The sequence below is a fragment of the Ornithodoros turicata genome, chromosome 3 (genome assembly GCF_037126465.1).
Source record: "Ornithodoros turicata isolate Travis chromosome 3, ASM3712646v1, whole genome shotgun sequence".
Taxonomy (NCBI): domain Eukaryota; kingdom Metazoa; phylum Arthropoda; class Arachnida; order Ixodida; family Argasidae; genus Ornithodoros; species Ornithodoros turicata.
In genome coordinates, this window is record NC_088203.1 from 97,904,587 (window position 1) to 97,928,511 (window position 23,925).

Consider the following 23,925-nt stretch of genomic DNA (forward strand, 5'->3'; position numbering starts at 1 on the left):
CCAGTAAATTTCATTGGAAGCGTAGCCAGAGAACATGAACCGATGCTAAGATTTTATTTGGCGTAAGACAGTCTATGTGGGTCGGTCGCGCAAAAGCACTGTTCAAAAGACGACCTGTTTCTGAAATGTAATTTCAACCGAACAGAAAATATACAACTTACTGCACCATAATATACACTTATATTAAATATAAATACGTACTACTATATAACTAATATATACTATACTCCGTTCATACTTGCACTATTTGCCATGCCTGGTGATGCACTGTGATTAGACGTTCATTCTTTTCAAAAGGAAAGCGCTGCACTCGTGCTGCACCCGTTCTTAAGTAGACGATTGGTCTATGACGAAAAGAATCCGAGAGGGTTGCGCTCCTTGAACTAGTTCAGGAGGTGCAGGCAGTGCAGGCGAAAAGAATGAACCTGTTGTGTGTTTCGAAAATATGCAACCTTTAGAGCTACTTTTGGTCATTCTGGCCATATTTGCATTTGTAGAATGCATTCCGCTGCGCTGTATAGGCGATCCCTTCATAAAAGGCGGTGTGCATGGAATTTAATCTTCTTATTTCTTGCACGCTAATGACAACTTTGCGCGGTTCCAAGAGCAAAGTGCCCTTGTGTATCGAGAGAGACAGATATGGTTAGTTCATAATGATAAACGAAAAGCAGCCAGGGACAAGGACGAGTAAGCGCACAAACGAACTGCTGGCGCTTACTCGCTTACTCGTCCTTGTCCCTGGCTGCTTTCCGTTTATCATTATGTACTGTTACCAACTACCCCGCAGTTCGACGCTCGTTGCGGTTAGTCCGTCGCTTTATTTCTCAGTGATACAAGTTGATTGTTTGTCCTACATACAGCGCACTGCTGCAGTCAAAGCATGCTTCACAGGAACCGGCGACGGACGTAGGCTTTATTTGATGACGTTGATGTTGGTGAAGAAAAATACTGGGGAGAGGTTGACTAGGCGTTGTTTGATTTCGCAGCCTATTTGCTGAGTGTATACAGCATTTCGCGACACTAAGTGACATCTTGCTACTTACATTAATAAGAAAATGCGCCAATGGTGATTTGGATGCTCGGTAACTGACTGGAAAGCTGGAGTTATAACACCCACTGCGAAATGAACAAAGCCTTCAAAGTAATTTGAAATGAACTGGGAGAGGTGATGATGTAGTATACCCCTTGAGAGACCTCAAAACGGTTTGAGGAAATCTACGACCTTGAACTTCCTTTTTTTGTCTTTGCTTTTTGCCTTTATTAACCTAACGCTTCCACTATAAATGCAACTGGTTATCGCAATCAGAGTACTAGTTCATCTCATGGCAATTCTGTCTGACCCCTTTCAGTCCGTCGACTGGTAATATATAGGGCGGCTCTAATGGACCGCTATGTAATTTATTGCGCACGCTAGTCTACTCCGTGAATTGTGCTTTGTACTCCACGGGACGCTAGCATTTAACTGCGTTTCGAATATAATCGCCTCATTAATCCTCATTGACGGCATATCTTCGCTTTTCCTTGACAAGTAATGTCGTGTTGATCTCCCAGCTCTCTGGCGGGTGAGGAGGTTTCAGTTCCAGTGCTTCATCTTCGCGGGATATAGCGAGCCTTCCTGTTGAAAAAAAGAGCCAGAGACTATCCTACTTGCGCATGAGCCACTTTCGTTGGAAATTTTTAGTGCACACTTGAATGCAGAAACCGATCTTCAGTGTCGGTTTCTGCATTTTTGTTTGTGTGATCTACAGGACTTGACTCCCCTCTTCGTATACGCTTCTGCACACTTGAACGAAAATATTCTAGCAAGTCAACATTGAACGTGGTTTTGGTTCGGATTGTCGCGTCATGCGTATGCATTTCACACTGTCTACAAAATATCGTGGTTCTGCTTTAATTGATTTATACTGCCACTACAAACTAAAAAGTGAAATTTATTTGATTTTGTTTTTTTAAATCATCCTCGATCGAAGACTCAGTAGGCAAAATATAACCGCTTCCACGAATTTCGCAAAGAACCCGCAAAACTTCGTAGTTTGAGATTCTCTCAGGGCATAGATGACGCCACCAGATGACGCCACCTGTCAGAAGCCCGGGAGCCCGGGCAGAGTCACTTGCGGAACAGTGACTCTTACAATGACTCATGAAATTCGGCTCCGGGGTTAGAACACGGGTACCTCCCAGTCTCGACGTGACATCGCCAACGGCCGACATATCAGTTGGAAAACTGTAGAATGCCTTGTGAAACACCCGACTTTCCACACTCTGAAATCCGAGAGGGGTGGGGGGGTAATGTCGAAATTGCCTTGCCGTTGTTGGCCACAAGCGAGTAGGCATAATCACGACGATAACAAAGGAAGAAGAAGAAATAGATTAAGGAAGGGTTGTAGGTGAGGTATGTACAAGGGCGAATGAAACCGATGCGTCCGAAGTGCACTGTGGAGGCAGGCTAGAGGGGTCTTTGCGAAAGGCCCGTTTTCTGGAGAGAGCGCACGAGGTTACGAGTTTTTGTAGCTTGGTCTGCGCAACAACCTCCAGGGTATAGGATGTTCGCCAATGTGCCAGTCCTGGAGTGTGCAAGGTAGGTTTCCCGTATAGTGTTGTTGACCCGGCATTCTTTCAGGGTATGTTCGATAGTCTCAGGTTGATGACGGTGACCGCAGCTGGCATCATCTCTTGAAACAAAACTTCACCTCATAGCTCGCTCCTCATCATCACGAATGACGTCGTTGTCTCCACGCTTGAAATCGGGAGGCATACGCATTTTTTGTTGTTTGTGACACAGAGATAAGTACATAGACGGGTAGAAATCCCGTGAACCGATAAGGATATATGAAAGGAATTGCCTCAGTACGAGAGCCGCCGATATTTCGAAAGTCTCTGTTTGAAATATCGGCAGCTCCTGTCCTCAGGCAACTCCCTTCATAGATAAGTACATAATTGTCACATAAAAGGCGTACGTCTCCCGTTGTGCACCACTTCCTTGTGAACCATTGTGTGTTGTGCTTATATAGCTGTTCATGGACGCATTAAAATAAAGTTTCAGTTTGAGTTGTCAACAAATCAGGGGAGAAAACGATGTCATTCGGGATGCCCAAATCCCCTTTTTTTTTTCTTTTTCTATCACATCACATCACATCACATTCGGGATGATGTTTGACTAGGAGCGTTCTATGTGGTGAAGTTCTGTTTTGATATCCGCTTTGTACGGCCTCATTTTTTTATTTCTTCTTCTTCTTTTTATCTAAAAAGAGCGCTCCAGAAAAAAAAGAAAAGAAAAGAAATAGCATTCGACAACGCGCGGCCGCAATGACAGGTTTAGGTTGAGAACAATGTGCTTTGGAGATAGCTGCGAGAAATTATATTTAAAGAATATATTGCGAGAAACGTGGTTTGAAAATAATAAGAGTAATGATGATGATGATAATAATAATAATAATGATAATAATAATTGATAAACGTGGTTTGAAAGCAACAGCGAAAGGAGTGTGCGCATAATTCCCGCAGGTTCGTACGAGCATGGTCGGGAAAGCGTATACACCGAGCCTGGAATATACGCCTGAGAATGGGCGCGCTTGTGAGCGCGTCTCATTTCGATATGCGTGGGACTTACGGCTTTCGAGCACTGAATCCAATACAGACAGACGCCGTCGTGAGTGGTTTATAGGACATTGTGCCGGCCATGGTGGAATATGCGAGATGGACGTTCCGTAAACGATGCCGTTGCAATATTTTTCAATATAGGGGACGTGAACGTGAAATTCACTTACGAGGACGTCTTTCATCGTGTTCTAAAATAGCGTTATACAAGATGAAGTGACATTTTTATTTGTTAGGTCTTGGAGCTGTTTCCATCTCCCACACTTAAGGTAGTTGTTCGGTTAAAGGTTGAGAAAACATTTATGGTGTTTGTTTTTTTCTCCCAGAGTACATATGTCATATACGAAGGTACGAATTTGCGTTTTTATCTTATTTCGTACTACAGGATATATTTTTATGACGTTGTTCCTGTCAACGCGATATACACACGCTCTCGGGATGTTGTCTTTGTCATGTGAGTGAGCAGCAAAGCATGAAATGCTAAGGAGCAAGAAAAGAGAAATAGTGAAGGTTATCTCCTTACTTCTAACGCCCTTATTTTATAGTGCCTTTATTTTAACCTCTTTTTTTTGCGGCTGTGCGCCTACCCCGAAAATAGCTTCTTTTGATGTAAGGAAACGCTGACCAACTGCTGACGCTGCCAGCGCTGAACAAATAAAACAAACACTCTCCGGTTTCTTCCCGCCCGTAGAGACACGGAGGAAGAACATGAAACTGCGGACGAGGATAGGAACCACATGTGTCTTAAAGCCACAGCCTTCTTAATCAACAGCCCCACCCGAAACCGCATATAGCGCACGCTTACGCCACTTCCTTTTTTCTCCTTTCGGGACGTGATGTGATGTGATAGAATAAGGGGAAAAAATGTGATTTACAATTGAACCTCTGTATGCAATAAGGGGATAAATCGAAAGGTTCCAAACCGAGAAAATGGGCCTGATCCGATTGTCCCCTCCCATTGACATACACACATTTCTCGTTTCTTACCCTCCTGTAGCAGGCAAATAAATTGCAATACGGTCCAGGGGCGGATCTAGGATTGTCCGGACGGGGGGGGGGGGGGGGGGTCGCTATGGACAAGTGCCGCGTGCATGCTGGGATTGGTTCATTGAACCCTATGTTGAAGTCTGGAATTGAGGGGGCTGGACCGGAACCCCTCTAGATCCGCGCCTGATATGGTCCGAAATTTTCTTTGGGTGGTACATACTGGTATGTAGATGTCATTGCAGCGAAAATAGTCAAAGGGGGATAAGTCGACTTACCCCTTATTTCATACAGAGGCTCAATTACTCGCGCACTGCGTGACTGAGAAGGCAAACAGGACAGATGATAACTTGCCCACAAACGTCATTATCCAATTGAACTTCTGTATGCAATAAGAGGATAAGTCAAGGAATCTCAAACCGAGAAAAGAGGCCTGATCTGATTGTCCGTCCCATTGACACACATACATTTCCCGTTTCTTGACCTCGTGCAGCGGGCCAATAAATTGCAATACGGTCCTAAATTTTCTTTGACGGGTACATGCTGGGATGTAGATGTCATTGCAGCAAAAACAGTAAAAAGGGGATAACTCGACTTGTCCCCTTATTGCATACAGGGGTTCAATTATTCATCAACGTCTATCAGATTATTCGAAAAGAAGAGCGGTTTCATACGAATATTTTTCTTGTCCCTGTGTTTAACGGAGGCAAAACGAACCCATCGGAACCTACGGGGCTGGATTGCCTTTAGCCCCTCTTTTTCAAGCGGAGCGACGACAAAAAAGGACGCGTGAAAGGGCCTTTATGCTTTTCTCGTCCGTGTATTTCACGGGCGAGAAACGGACCCATTAAAGTGTATGGTGCTATTTACACATGCACGTTTGTTTACGGGCCGTGTCCGTGCCTAGAAACTCTTCGGGTGTCCTAATCTGGTCCGTTTTTCCAACACCTCATAGATAGCAGAAGGCCTACGCCCTACCTAACTCACGGAGGTCCGCGTGAGCTTTGCGAGCTGCTTCGAGCTTTTCTCTTGTTCGCTCTTTCATTGACGTCACAGTAACATCAATAGTTGCAACAGCAGGCCTTCCTGTGTGACGTAGTGCACAGGCTTTCTACTATCTAGCAGGGATGGCCAGTAGTTAACTACATGTAGTTAAACTACCTGATTGTAGTTAAAAAGTAGTTATCAACTACCTGCGGAAATGTAGTGGCAACTACTAGTTAAACTACTATTTCGAGTAGTTAACTACAGTAGTTAGGTTACTGCATGCGCCAACTACTTTTTTGCCGCAAGCTTTACGGCACGATTGTGCTTCCGATTTTTACCTTGAGCTACTTGTTTGATGAGAACGGAGGTGCAGAGCAATTGTGCCGTGCATGTGTACTAAATCTTCACTTTTATCACTGCTTGTGATTCATATTTAGGTGTCCAAGAACACTATCGAATGGGATTGGTGTTGATGGACAACGTTAAGTAGTTATAGATGTAGTTAAAATACATTGCAGTAGTTAAAGGTGTAGTTTTAACTACCTCCCCTGAAAAGTAGTTGAACTACTAGTTAAACTACTGTAGAAGTAGTTAGTGGCCATCACAGCTATCTAGGAGGTGCTGGTTTTTCACGCTGTCGGCTCGCCGTGCAAGAAACGGACATGCAGTAATTTTCGCGGACTGGGCACACGGGCTCGAACAGTGTGAATAGCAGCCTTGAAAAATGCTGGTCCGTTTTCTACCCGCTACAAATTTCTATAGGACACGGAGGAAATAACTGAAAGTCACGGAGACTGAAAGGGCACGGAGTTGAAGACGAGTTTGTTCCGTGAAAATCGCTTAGAATGGGGCGTGGAGGAAATTCATCGTTGTGAAAGCGCCACTCACGAGTAAATACTGTAGTGTGTATGACCGATATGAACCCGATTGGAGCATGTGAAAAGTGGCAAAAAAGAAAAAGGAAAGAACAAGCAAACGTCTCGAGCACGGTGAGCACACGGATGATTACCGAGAAAAAGAAAAATGTGGTCAAAACACGGACGCGAAAAAGGTCACGTTAGTGTGAAATCGGTCTAAGCAACAAGCGTGTACTACAGATATGATTCTCATTTTACAAATATTCAGTTGTGCCGAGAAAGAGTGATATTAGAAGCCATTAAAGTTTTAGCTACTCATACATACCAGTAGCTGTTTTAGCACAGGTGAACCTTTTGAGCATTCCGAGGTTTATTCTTCTTAAGGCGAACCCAGAAGTTGCAGGTATGAGAGAAAATCAGATAAGTGGTCTCCCAAAGACAGCACCAAGTCTGTTCTGAAGGATGACTGTTGGAAATCCACTATCTCTCTCCCACTCCCCCAACTGAGTTACCAAAATAAAAAATAAAAATGAAAAAAAAATGAAAAGAAAGAAAATACAATCCCCACGTGGCAGGAATTTATCGAGTGATAATTTCGCATCCATGAGCTGATTTGTCTTAGGGGTGGTTGCATGAATGCGACGGAAGCCCATAGTTTCCAGTTATCGTACCTCCTCTCACCTATCTCGACCGGTGCATGGGTTGACGTGGCCCTGTCGGTGAGAATTTGCTGCGATAAGTGGATGAGATAAGCTTTAGTCGCATTCATGGAACGCAGCTTATGTGTATGCGTGAGTGCGCGTCAGACGCGTGCTCTATTTTCGTGTGTCGCGGTTTCTCAATCAATTTGGTGACTGAATCGTTATCCCACGTCTGTGTGTTTGTGTCTGATGCCGGAACTGGATATTGTGACAAAGGATTCACACACGACTGTTCAACATTCTACACTGTAAGTCTTCTTCCTCCTGTTTCATGCCTAACTTGACAGTCGGTTTCTGAAACGTGAATGAAGAAAAGTTCATTGTATATTGTAAACGCTGACGCGGGTAACCCGACTCTGTGGAACTAGAATGCTGTTGCGAGCAATATAAGCGGAGTTGAGTTGAGTTTATAAGAAAATAAGAAAAAAAAAAGGAGAATGAAATATAAGTGGACGTTAATACTTACACGTTGCCTTTCGTAAGCGTGCACGTGGGGGCGGTGTATGATATCTCTATTAATCGATCGAAGGGAAGTTTATGAAATACGTACTACACTCTAAGGAACAAAAGGAGTAAATTAAGAAAACATTTGTCGGTTCAAGTGTTCTAAATCAAAATTGCTCCACGTTTTTGTATCTTATCCTTACATTTACTCCCCAGCATTGCAAAATGAACGCAGGTTTAATTCGCATAAATGTCCGTGCATATATAGTTCCATTAGTTGTGACATTTGTCAAATAGTTGTCGCATTAGTACTACCTATAGTTTTGACAACGTCTTACGAGCCTCAAAACGGCTAAAATTACTCATTTTCTCCGAGCAAACAACATCTTTATTTTGTGATTATGAATGAGGAGCCTCATCGCCTCGGGGCCTTCAGGGTTCGTCCTACGCCAGAACGTTATCTGTGTCAAAGACGAAAAAAAAAAAAAAAAAAGCCTCGGCACGAGTGTCTTGGCACGCGCCGTCACGCCCGTAATCAAGGCTTCGTTGAACAAGGAGGTGTTTTATGGTGAGCGAGAAGCTCACCATAGCTACAAAAGTACAAAAGCTACATAGTACAAAAGCTCACCATAGGTGTTTGCTGCCGTCCCCCTTCTAAAAAAGCTCCAAAGCTCGTTACACCGCATATTGCATCCTTCGACCTTTAATTACATTACAAACCAGAACACTAAACAAAAAAAGAAAAAGAACAAAGGTAACAACGACGTTGGGATTAAGGTGAAAGAAGCAAATGCAGTGAAAACATCGCAACAGGACACTATTATGATGTACAAAAATGAATGAATGAATGAAATTTTATTTAGACCAAACGATGCGGGGTAACTATGGCAGAAAAGCCAGAAAGTTTTTTTTTTTTTTTGCCATAGTTAATGCATTTTAGCATTTCTCTTGAAGCAAGCACGGCTAGCAGTAGAGCGTAGCTCGAATGGTAGTCCATTCCATACCTCTCTACCATAAGATAAAATTGAAAGTTAACCAAAGTTCGTACGTGCAGTGGAATAATAAAATGTGTACGGGTCGCACATGAGAGAGTAATGAGTGAGAACATTTTGCAACGCGAGATCAAGTCTAGTGGATGGGGTGTACTAAAATGAATGCATAACAAGAGCAACTTTATACTTCAAAAGATCGTAGACATCGTGTACGGACAAGAGAGGGACTGCGTATGATATGGCATCACGAGGACCGTGGTGAAAGATAATTTTAACCAATGGCGATGTACTCTTCCCCTGAAGGCCCACCTTAAGAGCGCACAGGCAAGCTTCTGTGTCGATTTATTAATGAACTTTCGTTCATTAACTTTTTAATTATCAAAGAGAGAGGATTGACGCAATGTACCTACATAATGCACATACGTATGTATGCATGCATGTACATTATGTAAATGCAACAAATGGACAACGCGTTTCGAGTGCGCCAGAATATTGTTTGTGTGTTCATGGATTATTTTGGATTATATATACACAGGGTTTTCACGCTAGCTATAGACGGATTTTGATATATGGATAATTTTTTTCAGTTATAAGCGATGACAGTATGTTCCACGCCAAAAGCCACATCTTACTAGAGCACCAGCGGCCTCTTAATGTGTCGGTGTGTTAATTATGTATCGTTAATTTACTTTTTAATCATTGGAAATAGAGGCTCGGCGCAAAGGTAAGATCGGTTTCCCTGGAGGCGCTGATGCCGCTGCCGTTTTCAAAATAACGTTTGAGACGAATATGGTGCGAGGAAATGGCCCTGAAATAACGGCAATCTGGCGATAATACTTGTCCGCCGGCTTTGAAGCGCTCTTTTTGCCCTTTCTCCTGAACACGACGGAGAAAGAACGCTATCATCGTCTCTCCTCTCGTTCTTTTGAAAACGGCAGCGCATCGAGGTAAACTGATTTTTCATTTGCGCCGAGCTTATATGTCCAATAGCTAGAAAGTGAATTAACGAAACCTAATTAATATATCGACTTAGGAGGTTTGCAGGTGCCTTCGTAAGGTGCGGCCTTTTGCGTAGAACATGTTGTCATCGCTCATAACTACGAAAAAGTGATGTCTTCATATATAAAAAAAATTCGTCTATAGTTAGCCTGGACACGCAGTGTATGCTGCGTGCACAAGCGCCTGTGCATTCATGGTCGATATATATAAAGAAAATTTATTACATTAACCTGATGATATGTACAGTGCAAGTAGTAAATAACAGTGGTATATACAGTGAAGCCGGTTAATAACATGCAACGGATGACAGTGGTATATACAGAGAAACCAGTTGATAACATAGAACGAATAACAGCAGTATATACAGAGTAACCAGTTAATAACATACAATGAATAAACAGTGGTAGATAAAAAGAGACAGCGAAGAACAGCGCATACAATGAACCAGTGAAGAACATTACATTACATTACATACATTATATACATTGCATTACATTACATGCAATGAACCACTGAAACTATGAGGAAGAAATCCTATACAGTGCTAAATTAGTGAAGAGAGAGGACTAAGAAGGAAAGATACGACCAGCTTTCATTTGATGTTTTAACACTGTATGAAGGAGAGTTTTAAGACAACTCAACAGTGCGTGAAAAATATTAAGGAATTTTTCACGGTGAAAACGTTCGTGGCTAGCCACGTCAATGAGAAAGCAGTGAGGTCCAAGTGGTGCAACTCACGGGTCAGAAAGTTTCGTACCTCACCACGAAGGGATGCTACAGCTGCCAGGACTGGAAGGAACCTCGCACGTCTCACCACCGCCCTGTTACGGGCCCTCCAGAGAACATGAAACCCTAAAAAAGTAACCAAGCGGCATAGCCGATGCGTTACCGATCGAGGTGCAACACGGAGGGCACCCCACTCTAACGGGCACCGCAACGAGAAACAACGCGCAGTTCGCGACCAGAAACACCTTGAAACCCGGCATTCGTAAAATATGTTGTGTAAGGTTTCTTCTTCTTCATGGTCGATAGAACGTGACTAACGCCAGCGTTTATTTTTACCCTGTTGTGTTCCTTCTTCTTCTGTCGTTCGGACGGAAAATTGGTCAGGGAGGCAATTTAGTTGAGCAAGCAGCTGTGGTAGCGAAACAGAATGAGGATTCATAACATGGGCTCTTTTTGTTTGGCGTCGATCTCCAACTTTACGCTGGCAATTACGCTCCGTTCCCCCCGAATTGATGGTAATGGAAGTTTAGAATGTTTGTCGGCGATAATAGCAAAAAGACACCGACGTCGCAAATTGACGTCCATTCTATACACACAGTACGCGATTACCTCGATAACCACACACGAATATCTCGTGCCATTACCCAAATGGCCCGTTAGCTTAGTCGGCTGTGGTTTCTTTATCATATTTGCTACGAGATCTTAGAAATGGTAGGGAGCTGAAAACATTCGCGGTAGCTTAATGGATAAGTATGCAACGTTATGTCGTTTCTCATTACTCTGTGATGATGCAACTATGGCTATAACTATGAAGATTGAAGTATAAAAGGACAAACTCTTCTACCTCGTGAAAGTCTGATGCCCAAGCACAGTAGAGCGCGCAAACAAATACTATTACAGGTCGACGGCATGGCTTCACATTCCTTGCTTGTATACGGTTCCTGTGGGGACACAGTATTGCAGGGATAAGCATTATAATCGACGTTTGTCGTAAAGAGGCAAGGGAGGAATATCGCTCCGGTTTTGATAGTGTCGGGGTCCGCTCTGCAATTTCAGTAGCAGACTTGAGCTTCATTCAGTATGGTCTCGCTGTCTTGTGGGTTTCCACAGAATGAGCAGCTGCCGCTATACAGAGCATTTGCCGCCTCCCGTGAAATGACACTTCGGTATCGTTTCCCTTACATTGGTGTTATCAAACTAACAGAACCATAAGATAGCGGGTACTGCGCAGGTAAGTAAGGACCTTTAACGGTGTAATGGTTGAGGTAATTTATATGTAATAATAATATATTGTTTATTAGATACAGGACAAACACAGCATAAGCCACACAACGCCCAGTTGCATACCTCAATTGAATGATGGCAGTTGAAGAAAACGGTTCCAGTAAGGGGAATAATCGAGCCCACACTCATCTCGGGGTGGCATCTCGTACCGGAAATCGGAAGGAGTGGGTTTGACTACCGCTGCTGGTACCTTTTCTTCAACTTCAACTTCTTCAACTGTCATCATTCAAGGATATGTATCCATGGCAGGGAACTTCAAGTATGCCATGCCATGCCATGCGCTCATAGCCGCTTATGTATCTCGTCGTGTGACATCAGTTGAGTGTGTTAAAGCGCCCGGTCGTTGGAGGTAGCTAAGGCCACGCTGAAGTTTGGGCGGTGGTGGGTTTGAATCCTGCTACCGCTGTGTTGTCTGTGGCTTTCCCGGCCTAGATTTTCTGCCAGACTTTCCACACGAATGTCTGCGCAGTTCCCGTGGAAGTCGGTCTAGGACGCATATTAACCCCCCTCGTCTCCCACTCCCCATTGTTGTCCTCACCATTGTTGCTTGACAAATTTGGGATTATTTCCCACCAGGTGTCGCCTCGATCCGTTTTGCCGCCAATTTTACTCGGAAATTAAAAATATTTAACGTTCTCTGGCACATGCATAACTTGTTGTGCTGTGTTTACAAGAAACAAGCTGTTAAATGGAGATGGCATGAATGCATAATTTTCCGAATCCTTTCTTAAAAATAAAAAAAAAAAAGAGAGGGGGAAAAACACTTCAACAGAAAAGTGTTTTAAAGCAGGGTTTTATATATTTGGTTAATGAAAGGCAAATGAAATAACAGTTCACTTTCATGAGGAAACATACCTGTATACTTCTACATAACATGTTGTTTATCGACTACAGGAAATACGTAGACTCTCGAGTCTGAATTCTTTCCGCAGAACTAAGAAGCAATCAAAAGCAAAACCATGTTACTTCTAAACTTGTAATGAGAGTTCCAGCTTGAACTCTCTCAGGGCAATGTAAAGAAACAAACAAGAAAGCACCCGGAAACCAATCAGGCTTTCGGTGGACTCCGGTGGCGTCAATTTTAAAAACAAACAAACAAACGTGGTTGATGGATTCGAAGGATTGGATACGCCGTTTTAGGCACTGGGATTCGGGTTTCCGAATCTCGAAATCCTGCCTAGGATTCAAGGATTCGTGGCTTCGGTTGGCCCATTCCTACTGTTAAACAACGCCAACATAGCATGTTTGTCTGCTGCTTTATGGGATCTTTAATCGCGAAAATCTAAGGTTTAGGAATTGAGCTCTCAGAGATAGTAAACGGGCACTAAAATGCCTACACAAATTCACTTCAAATTAAGTTACATGTTTTGTTGTTACATGTTTGTAATTGTTATCACTAGAAGATTTGTGATTAGTGTTGCAATTTATGCAGAAATGCACGTGATGCCGTGCATCTACACAACGCTACGACCGGACACGTTTCAAATCTATACGCACACGATAGGCATAAGCGTGCTTCTGCCACCAATATTTGCTTCCTGGGGATTCCAGTGGTTACGAGAACGCACGCACAACTAGCAACTTAGTAAACGTGTGTGATTGCGAGTAGCTTGATCTACAGGTAAATATCTCTTACTTGCTGTAGCGGCGCACAACAAATGACGAAAATTGATAAGCCGAAGGGGGGGGGGGTGAAGATTTGTCGGCAATGGGGATGAGTAGAGGTGAGGTGGGCAAAAGCGCGTTCTTGGACTACCACGGGGATGATTGCCTGTTTTCGGGGAAGGTCTGGTATAGTGGATGCAGGGCAGCTCACAGCAATGCCTGGAAGGGGATGAGAGGGTTGCCGAAGGGCTGTGAAAGCAACTACACCGAAACCGGAACAGTAAATGCATCAAAACCACAAGGTGGTTAGCTTGCCTTATCTGCGGACCTATCCTCCATGGCCTTAACTAATACGTTGCTACCTCTATAAATAAGTTGGTTTTGTGGCGAGGCTGGATCTTCCCTTCTGCACCGGGTTGACCCCGAACTAGCTCTGGTCCTCCCAACATCCATGCCACGGCAGATTACGTCATTGTTTCACAGGCTCCGGCTCAATGTACCATACAGTGCAAGACTCCTGTACAGGCTTGGGAAGGCGGACTCTCCTAATTGTCCAGTCTGTGGCTCAATCGAAGACTTCAAACATATTATAGTTACGTGCCCAAGATACTCTGAGTGTCGTGACAGACTTGTAGCCGCGTTAGGCCGGGTTGACAATCGACCCTTCGGAGTGCTGAAGGTGCTCGGCCCATGGCCAATGAGCACTCAACTGCCAGCTTTGCGAGCCGTTACACAGTTTTTAAGGGACACCAAGCTGTTAGATGGGCTATGACCTGTCTGTGGCATTCGTCGCCGCTTCGCGACATCTCCAGTGGGTGATGGTGGATGTGTCTGGAATTCCTTTCCTTAGGTGATCTGGGGTAGCCGGCCCTCGTGATGAGGGCTACAATCCCCATTTTTTTCTTTCTTTCAATCAATCAATCATCAATAAGTTGCGCTTTTCCTTCTGTTTTTTTTTTTGTTTTGTTTTCCTGTTATGATATCGAGTTTCCCAGGAACGATCGGCAAAATGAAGGTTAGTGCCTGCAGCAAAGTTCTGTTGTTTCACCGAGACCTACGTACTCTTCCATTCGCTCCGTCGGCAAACTGAGGAAGGGATTATGATGATGATGATGGGGGATGATGATGATGATCCGGTGTTTTATGGTACAAGGGCAACTACGGCCATAACTGAGGGAGGGAGGACGTGCAAGTCGTTCTTGACGATCGTGAAGTAATCGTAACATACAACACGGACAATAACTGTGCAAGGCTATATAGGTCTCGCTGAATTCGTCATCTGTCGTAGCATACCGATAGTCAAAAAAAAAAAAAAAGGGAGGGGTATATGTTTATTCACACAAAAACAGTCACACAGTCAAAAGGGGGGGGGGGAATATGTTTATTGCGAAAAAAAAAGAGGCAGGTAAAAAGGAAAGGTCAGCCAGGCAGGAGCCGACTTGCTATTCCTTGTAAAAAGAAAAGAAAGAAAAGGAAAAAAAAACAGAAAGGGAGAAAGACGCAAGCGGCACATGGGCAGCAGAGGGGCATGAGTACACGACCGCTCAGAGGCAGTCAAAAGGGATACGGCAATGTCCGCAATGTACAGGTGCAAAGTGGCTATACAGTTGCTGTCAGGTTTTAAAATATGCATCTGCTGTGTCATTCAGATAGGATATTTTGACGGTATAAGCTTCTATGCTGAGAATACTTGCAAATATTGATGAAACCAGCGAGCTTAGCAACAGTTTGATCGTTAGGAGATATGCGCATAAAACTAATGGTGCTCCAAGTAGATCTCTGTAACTGCCCTCAGGTAAAACAGCTGGACAGTTGTGTGTCCGTACGTTTTATTAAATAGATTCTGATGAGAAAGACGAACCTTGCTTTTTGAGATACTCATAAGATTTGAAGCAAATGGCCTGCTTCAGCCCAAAGCAGGGCGCTTTGGTTCCTGTGTACGCACTTCCACGGGGTTACTCCTATTCTAGTATATACAAAACGTTTTAATGATTTACATATTTTTTATAAAAAAACTATATATACAAAAAAGCTACGAGAGCAGCATAGAAGTCGTTTTTACAGTTGAGTTATGCGGCAGGGGGGCAGTGATGGGAGGCACTTGAAGTACCAAGTGCTCAAGTAGTACTCTAAGTTCTTTTTGTACTTTACTTTAAGTACATTTCAAACCACGTACTTTGTACTGTACTTAAAGTATACTTTTTCCCAGTATTTTCCCATAAAGGCACGTCGCTCGCGTACGTACTGGCTGCAGTCTTCGAGAATGTGTCGGATTGTTGCCGGTAAACCATAAGTTGTACACAGCGCCGTGGTGCTGTGGCCCAGCCTATACCGGAGTGCAGGGGTGAATGTGACGCTAAGTCGTAAACGACGCACTAGAGACGTAAAGAGGCGAGGGAAACCGCTTGGCATGTCAAATGAAAGCGTTGGGTCAACAGCATACAGAAGCGACCACCGGGTGATGTCATGACACCATTTCTGATGAGCCCAGGGCGACGTCAAAGCGGATAAGAGGGAGCGCCTATCTCCATTCGAAAGTATGATGGAGACTGCTGAGCGGCGATGGTGAGCTGCAGCAGTTGCCCGATCCGCTACCTCATTGCCTCTTATTCCAATGTGGCTAGGGACCCATTGGAGGGTGAGCCGGTGGCCCCTGTCTTCTAAAACCTTGAGTGTCGTCAGGATGTTCACTACCACCGGAGCCAAGGAGCCACGGATGCCCATGTTGTCTATGCACTGCAGCGCTGCCCGCGAATCTGTGTAAACCACCCACAGGCGGGGGTGGTGATCCAAAATAGACCTTAGGAATAGCAGGATGGCATACAACTCCGCAGAGGTGGCCGAGGTGCCGTGCGATGGGCGGAACCCACGTGAAATTGACTCCTCTGGGATTACAAATGCCGCAGATGAGCCGCCTGTAGTGGAGGAACCGTCCGTATATACAGCGGTTTGGTTTCCGTATGTAGCGTCCATCCACTCCAGAGTAGCCTGCTTGAGGACTGGAGCAGGGGTTTGGCTCTTCGGCCCCTTGATCCCCGGGATGTGGCACTTCAAACATATATTCATACTCTTGATAAATGCGGAGTCAGAGGCGCAGTATAGTAAAGGCACGCCAATAAAAGTGGCCGCAATCTTTCTAACAAACTTCAAAGTTCGCCACTATCTTTCCTTGAACTTTTCTCAGTGGAAAAAAAGTTGCGCGACGTCATTTTGACGTCTTTTCCCATATCTCCCGAATTGTCTACATTGTCGAAATATGCAAAGACACCTTCCCCACGGGCAACCAAAACGTCATTTTGACGTCATGAAAATATTTCAAAGTGCGCGCGTCTCTGTAACCTTTACCTGAGGTTTGATTGACAGTAAGGAGCGCTCACGTGGGCCACGGATGCATCCAATGGTTGCCCTCCCTCCCTCCCATCTCTCGAACTTTCTTCGTGTTTCAAGGTACGACGAGTCTAGCACCCCAGGCCTAGCATACTGACGGACGTCCACTTCCGCGAAGGTTCCTATGTAGAACGACATACCAAAACTCGCAGCCTTGTGCGTTTTCTTCAAGAAACGGGCCTCGCGGAATGACCACTCTAGTGCACCTCTCATTTACAGTGCACCTCGTCCCATCAGTATCGTTCATCCTGCCCATGCCTTACTTTGAAATCGTCAACTCTCTTCTCCCCTCTTTTCTTTTTTTTTTTTTTTTTTTGCTATAGTCGTGACGATGCCTACTTGAGTGCGCCCAACAACGGCAGGCTACTTTCGAACCCCCCCCCCCCCCATTTTTAAGAGTATACTTGATGAGTACTTAAAGTACTTTGCTTAGTTCTTTGTACTTTACTTGAAGTACGTTTGCATTGAGGTACTTTGTACTGTGCATGAAGGACTAATAACCTCAAGTTCTTGGTACTTTACTTTAAGTATAATTTTGAGGTACTTTGCCCACCACTGCCAGTCATGGGCCGTACTTGAAATACCAAGTACTGAGGCACACAACTGAAAATGCAAAGACAAAAGAAGGAAGTATCAAGTTAGTTTTCTGTCTAGAAGCAATATTTTACACAAGAAAGTGGAGCGGTGTCCTACCTTGTCCTCCTATTTATTCCTCCTGCGAGGAGAAAAAAAAAAAAGAAGTCTTCCACTAGCAGAAATGGCTGCCTGAGCAGATGTAAACAGAAATTGTGCCATCTGTTTCAGTTCATACTGATGGGCAAACCAACTAGCTGGACTTCAGAAAAAAAAAAAAGCTTGCATTGGCATTTATCCAACCTAAGGAACAGATACGAAAGCAAAAATTCAAAACACACACTCTTCCTTAGTTCCGTTTTTCGCATGCACATACATTACAAGTTTTTCCTCTTCAAGATATACGAACTTGCCCAAATTTACGACCGTAACTCAGTTGCAATGTACATGGCGAGTACCGTAAAGTACAATTCACTGTACTTTGTATTTTACTTTGAGCATATTTCAAACGGGGTATTTTTTTTACTGTACTTCACGATCCACTGGCGCTAGCTAATTTGTTCTTTACTTTAAACACAATTTCGGGTACTCTGCCCATTACTGATCCCCGGCAGTCGCACGATCGATACTTCAAGGCCTGATATTTCTTCTTTCTTTTTTATGTCTTCGTTTCCGTTTCCCTGCTTCTGTACTTTTTTTTTTGTCTCTCTCACTTTCTATTTCCGTTCACGAATCATATGCCGTTTATGTGCTCAGTTCTCTTATCGGACAAGCGACTCGGCGCACAATGCTGCACACTACAATTCAGACCAAACTATTCTCAACAACTTCCATAACGTAAAAGCGCTAAAACCAGGACGAACACAGCCACACACAACATAGAGCGCTCGATGTTGTGTGTGTCTGTGTTCGTCCTGGTTTTAGCGCTTTTACGTTATGGAAGTCTATCACCAACAAGCCCAAAGGGATGTTTTAACGAACTTTATTCTCAACAAGTTTTTAAAGTTCAAGATGCACGCATAATATAGTTCGGTATTATACAGTTGCTCTGGTGTTAATCAGTATGTTGTTGTGTAATTTTCTTTAGTTCTTGTTCTGTATTTTTTTTTTTTTTTTCACTGTTATGGGACTCCTTTAAGGGAACCGCAAACTGTCATAGTGCCTAGTACATGAATTGCAGATTGGTAACGGGATTACCTTATCTTTATTTTGCAACATAAACCTTATTTTTGTAAACGTTGCTTCCAGCACCGTGTGTCGGATATTTCCGGCGGCGTCGCAGCGGCGGTGAAGCATGTCGCCACACAATTGTGGGCGGATGCACCTTACGTGTAAGTCTGCTCCCAATCATCGTTATTTCCTTCTTTCTTCTTTTGAAGCAAACTGAGATTGGAGGGACGCTTCAACGGTTTCTTTTTCGTCGAAAATGTGTCGGTCTACGTTATCTGTTTGATCAGTGAACAGTGAAAGAACGAAGTTCGGCTTCATTGCACAGATTATTTCCGCAGCTGACATCTCGACATTTCCAAATATTGGATTCGGATATAACTCATTTTGAAGCAGTCATTCGTATTCAATGCATGTCGCTGCCTTCTCTCTTTTTCTTGCTTGCGTGTCTTCCTCGTTTTTATGTTTTCGTTTTTCTTTAACACCTTGATTCAATGTGCCCAAATAGCTCGCGTATCGAAACCGTTGATTGAGCCAGTGACAACAACAACAACAACAAATACGCTGATGATGATGAATGGGGAAATTTGTCACCTGGGTTGCAGCCCACTACCCCAATGCCGACGGGACTGCATGAGATGTGACGTTGATCTCACTGTCGCAGGAGGGAACTTTTAAGCCGCTTTAATACATTAAACCTAAGAACACCACACGCTCAAACCACATGAACGGAAAGTCACTGTTACTAAACACACACTATCGGATATTCAATGTTTTGCTACTTTGAGTTCGTGTTGCCTGGGGGGATATAGGTTTATTGCAAAGAAAGAAACAAAGAAAGAGGGGAAATGTTAGCCTGGCTCCAATAGCCGACTTGCTATTCCCGCGTAAAAAAAAAAGAGCGAAAGAAAAGAGGCGCAGCCACAAGCTCAGCGCGAGCCCTGTGTCAGTCAGAAAGCGCACGAGTTCCCTTCCGACGCGCCACTGAAGGGGGCATGGGAGGGGGCCCAGTAACGTTGCCAGCGAGACCTCCCTCAGACCCTGGGCAGCTAGCCGCTCCATGAGAGTGGCACGGGGAGCGGCGAACAGGCGACAGTGGAGGAGCAGGTGGGAAGTGTTGCCCTCGATAGAGCAGGCTGCACATGTAGGAGTGTCAAGCGTGCTGAGCTGGAAGAGCCGTGTTGGCGTTCGAGCCACGCTTAACCGCAGACGGTGGATAGCAGACGCCTCCCTCCTCGTGATGTTTGGGGGAGGGACGTATTGCATTTTTGGGTCGATGGAGTGCAGAAATGTATTGGGTGAGATGGCACGTTGTATGAAATCTTGGACACAGCGAGAGCGCAAGCGACGTACTTGGAGCTGGCAGTCTGACATTGAGAGCGGGAGGCTGAGACTAAAGGCAGCCGTGGTGGTGGGCACGTTTCGCAGCAATGTCGGCACGGGTATTTCCGGGCAGCCCGACGTGACTGGGCACCCACTGGAGCCGTACGCTGTGGCTGGAAGCCAGGAGCTCGTTGTATCTGGCGATTACAAGCGTGCGGAGATCTTACTGGTGCGGAGATCTTACGGAGCACTGCACCGGTACGATGCCAAGATCTCCAATGCTGACTTGCTGTCCGTGAAGATTGACCATGGACCATGTTGCCTGGAATATATGCCTTCGTATTGCAGAATCTACGTAGTTCTGATATTCTATGTGTAAAGTGTTCGCTTTACGGTTTGATGAGAGATCAATTAATTAAACGTGTAAGTAATAAGCTTCAAGTATTAGTCTAAAGTCTACGCGCAAGGCCTAGCGGAGTTCTTCAACGAAGAGAATCCCATCATTTGTTTTCTCTCCTTGGCACCTGGATCGTCTTGTGCCTGTGTTGTGTTGTGTGCTTCTGCAAAGTCTGTACACATCTGTACGCTGCCCATAGCCACAGTTGCTTCGCGGCGGTAACACGGAGTAAAAAAAAAAACTGTCAAGTGTCTCCTCTGTATAGCAACAGCAATAGAACTAAGTCGCATGGACAAAGAAGGAAAGTTTTCTTCAAAGCAAGGATTAACTTATGCAAAATGTAAAATATAAGTTATGAATATAAAACAATGTATGCATGTACAAATATGCGTAAAGATAAGAGAGACGAACATAACAGCGCGGTACGACTTTGGTGAACGGAGACCCTAATGTGCCTCATGCGACGCCCGTGGCGACTGTAACGTGGGTAGTTAGGAGGCTGTTTCCTTTTACGACTTCTTTTTATTGATGGCAAGTTTTGTTTTAACTATTACGGAAAGTGCCCTACGCTTACATTGAGGAATATTTCAGGTCGATTGAGCCGTAGTGATTGAAATGGCGAATAAAAATGAACGCGCTCAAAACCAAATGCAGTAATTCCATATGCTTATAAATGTCTTTTATGCGGCATGACGTTCGAGAGTTTCCCTCATAAAACCACCTCCCTCTTCCTCATATATACTGCAAATATTGTAAAGGTCACAGATTTTAACTGTCTCCGTATCATTCTCATTTTTGGGAATTTTGTGTGATGCCCACATTGGTTGTGTGCTTCATGGACGTCCAAAAAGCGTTGACCGTTTTAAAGAGCTACTAAGGTACAAAGCTTTGTGCTCTTTCCCCCCCCCCCTCCATCTCCTTCTCAAGAAACGCGAGAATACGGAGAGGCCTCGGGTTGGTCGCCTCAAACAATCTCCCGCGATGATTGGCCAAGTTGTTTGCGGAAACAAATGATAGCGCGTACCGCGTCGTCAGCCTTCTTCGCAATCGATGACTCGAATATCCTCGAAAAGCGTCTCTCCACACTGGACAGCCGGTCACTTACCAGTGCAAAGGTACTGGGTGCATGATCTACCGACGACAAATACCGCAAGGCCGGGGCGGGCTACCTGCTACAATTCCTTAAGGCCGCAAACCTGCGGGACCTGTGACACGTGGGCTTCCGCGCATTTTCATCACCCTGTGTTTGTGTGTGTGTTTTTTTGTTTTGTTTTTTGTGTATGTGAATTTCTCTTTTTTTTTTTGTCCGGGCGATTTTTTAAAGAGTAGCAAACCAAATATTGGCTGATATCTCTCAACACTGAAAAAGAGCGAGAAGAAGACTCCGGTTCCTTTTGTGTTGGCCTAGAGCAGTGTTTTTTCAACCGGGGTTCCGGGAGCCTTGTTCTGAGCATTAGAAGTCGGCCCAGGACAAACATTCCCCAGGGCGCCAGCCGTGACGTTACCCACCTTTATGAGGCCGGCAACGGCGAGCCCTTTGACCATCACCACCCCCACCACCTTGTTCTGAGGTTCCGCGACCAGGATACTGTTCAGCACCCGCGCGTGTAACTAGTCCGCCTTCCAAGGTTCGCCCTCGGATAGCCTCGGACCGTGCTCGGCATTTAATCTTTGCGATTGGGGTTGACTTCGAGATTGCATGACCAGGTTGCCGCTGCTGGCGGTCATTGCAAAGAGTAGAGCCAGCAGCTGTCGTATTCATTGGTTGGGTCAACGCGCTATTCAACCCGACAATTTCTCCGCACCACGGTTTTGCTTTTCTCTTTTAAATTTCGAAGGCATACAGGCACTTGGAAAGTGGGAGTTACTTCGGAGAAACCTCGGAGCTACTCTCCTGCCTAAATGAACTTACATGGATTTAAAAGCATCACTGGCAACCCACACACTCTTAGATAAAAAATAACAAAAGAGGTGGACCGGTGGTGATGTGATGTGACAAAGTCGAACCTTTTAGGAGGCAATAGTTGTCTCACTGCCGCTCCTTATTCGATGAGCGAGGGGACCGTACGCCTTTTTGTAGCAATTTGGATATACGATAATTGATTTTACCACCCTTTTACACCCTTTATCAGACGCTATGTTTTCACACCCTTTTTTTTAGAGTGCACCGCGTTATCTGCGGGGAAGCATTGTGGCGTTATTCGTTACATTAACATGATTTAAGCGTTGTGAAACAGCTCAATGAATCCGGAAAACCTGAAACGACATCTTGAGAAGAAACAATAAACAATTAAATCAATTATAATTACGCAACTAAATAATGTTCTTCGCCAACTCAGTCTGAGCCTGCTTCATCGCGAAGAAGGCAGAATTAAAATATTTACTGATGGCTCATCGACACAGACCGGCTCTACCTGTGCATTCGTAATCCCTGAGCTGTCGATTGAACGAAGCGCTAAGCTGTCGCACCCGACGTTGGCTGCTGCGGCCGAGCTGCATTCCATTCTTATGGCGCTTTCCTTCATTGTGTCCCGTCAGCCACCCATGCACTGGACCATATACAACGACTCCAAAACCGCCCTCCAAGCTCTGCAGTGCACCATGGGCTCGAGCTCCCTCGTTCCACTGGTGTGTGACGTCCTCAGGGAGTATTCGTGTGCTGTCTCACAGACACATAACATCACCTTGCAGTGGATCCGAGGTCATTGTGGCGTCCCTGGGAATGAGGCTGCCGACCTACTTGCGAGACGGGCTCATGTGGCACGTGGCGTACCGACGCACCCTACGTATTTCACCCAAGCGAACGCGAAGCAAGCAATTGGTACTCTTATGAGACGTCTGTGCAGTGAACACTGGCGCAGAAGTGTCCCTTCTACGTCGTTCCTGCGCAAGGTGGACCCAGATCTCCGTGTTTATATGCCGTCAGCGCTTCCTCGACCCATCACGTCGCACATCTACAGGCTTCGCCTTAGCGTGCCATACAGTGGACGACTTTTGTTTAAGCTCGGCATGGTCCCGTCTCCCAACTGCGGTCTGTGTAATGTAGTTGAGGACGTGGATCATATACTCCACCACTGCACGAGGTACAGTGCACACCGTTGTACTCTTGTGTCATCGGTGACCCGCCTGGATAATCGGCCATACTCCACCGAAAAGGTTCTTGGGTGCTGGCCCGCAAATCAGCTTATATACCTGCCATGCGCGCCCTTGGGCAATTTCTCCTCTCGACGGACCTCTGACACTTTGTGACCCTCTTTGTTTTTTGTGCATTGAGATTTCGCACGTGGACTCTCCTGATGATGATGATGATTGAAAGAAAAATCTCCTACACTGTTGCTTTTGGTGCAAAGTTTTGTGGTGATGTTTTCATCCATTCCGTTTCAAAGTGTATAGATTTGTGTAGTTTCCCTTTCTTTTCTGAATAACGCGTCCTGGTAGCCAGTCCGGAGTGGCTCGAGACTAACATCTCTATTTTTTTTTCTTTTATCAGTCTATCAATAATCAGTTAACTTTTTGCTGCCTGTACGACATCTAGTTCGCCTCACTCATTTCTACACAGTTACTCAAGTCTATAGGTTCCTTGAGGTCGTGCTGACACCATGATCACGGGTTCCCTCGAATAACACAAGTTGAGAACCACTGGCCAGAGGTAACCCAAGCAGCACGACATATATTGTTCCAATATTGGACCAATATAGGCAATACTGGCCCAATATGGGAATACGACGTTGTGTTGCTTGGGGACGGCATCTTTCCTTTAGCGAGGAGAATTTTTGTACTTCAGAATTTTTGTAACTTTAGTGCCCCTTTAAGGAAATCCTCGGTCATGCTAGCACAAGGACATAAACGTATTGTTTACATGCCTACGCACCTTCTCCATTTGTTTGTTTTCTCCTATCATC

General features: G+C 44.8%; 1 long non-coding RNA gene across 1 annotated transcript; it reads right to left on the reverse strand.

Annotated features, from left to right (window-relative positions):
• Positions 1–905: 905 nt before the first annotated feature.
• Positions 906–11,717, reverse strand: LOC135387523 (uncharacterized). The gene is made up of 4 exons (XR_010421172.1): positions 11,635–11,717; positions 11,132–11,228; positions 10,319–10,413; positions 906–1,615 (listed from the first exon to the last, which is right to left on the reverse strand). It is a non-coding gene; the product is annotated as an uncharacterized LOC135387523 (long non-coding RNA).
• Between the last annotated feature and the right edge of the window lie 12,208 nt (positions 11,718–23,925).